Source organism: Echinops telfairi, unplaced genomic scaffold (genome assembly GCF_000313985.2).
Source record: "Echinops telfairi isolate 266 unplaced genomic scaffold, ASM31398v2 ScPeMD7_1957;HRSCAF=2489, whole genome shotgun sequence".
Classification (NCBI taxonomy): domain Eukaryota; kingdom Metazoa; phylum Chordata; class Mammalia; order Afrosoricida; family Tenrecidae; genus Echinops; species Echinops telfairi.
This window is the reverse complement of record NW_022105855.1, coordinates 4,792,373-4,792,891: the sequence shown is the minus strand read 5'-3', so window position 1 is coordinate 4,792,891 and position 519 is coordinate 4,792,373.

Below are 519 nucleotides of genomic sequence, written 5' to 3'. Positions count from 1 at the left end.
CACCACATTTGCTTATTCACCCGCTTTGTCTTCAGCGGTTGTGTCGGGAAGGTGAGCATCATAGAATGCCAATTTAATAGAAGAAAGTATTCTTGTGAGCAAATGCATTTTGGGTTTCCACTGTCATCCATACCCTTGTGCTCACCAGAATCTTACAATTTATGCTACTTCAAATTTGGATTATAAAATTTACAGTCCTTGGATCACGGATGTTGGTGTGCTTCTTCCATGTGGGTTTAGTTGCCATGTCACTTCGATGGTTGCTTGTTTGAAAATAAGTCTTTAAGGGCAAGGTGCTAATCACCCCAAGGGGGGGCTCTTGTTTATGTCTCCACGGGAAAGGCAGTGCGAGAGTAGACCTCATCGCTGGATGGCAACTCCTGAGGGTGAGGTACTTGCTTGTTCCCAGAGCTGACTGCAGAGCCAGCCACTGTTCCAGAGGGGGCACCCTCTCCCTAAATGACAGGGCTGCTAAGGACAGTCATGAAGACACAGTTCAAGGAGAGAGGGCGGCCTCAC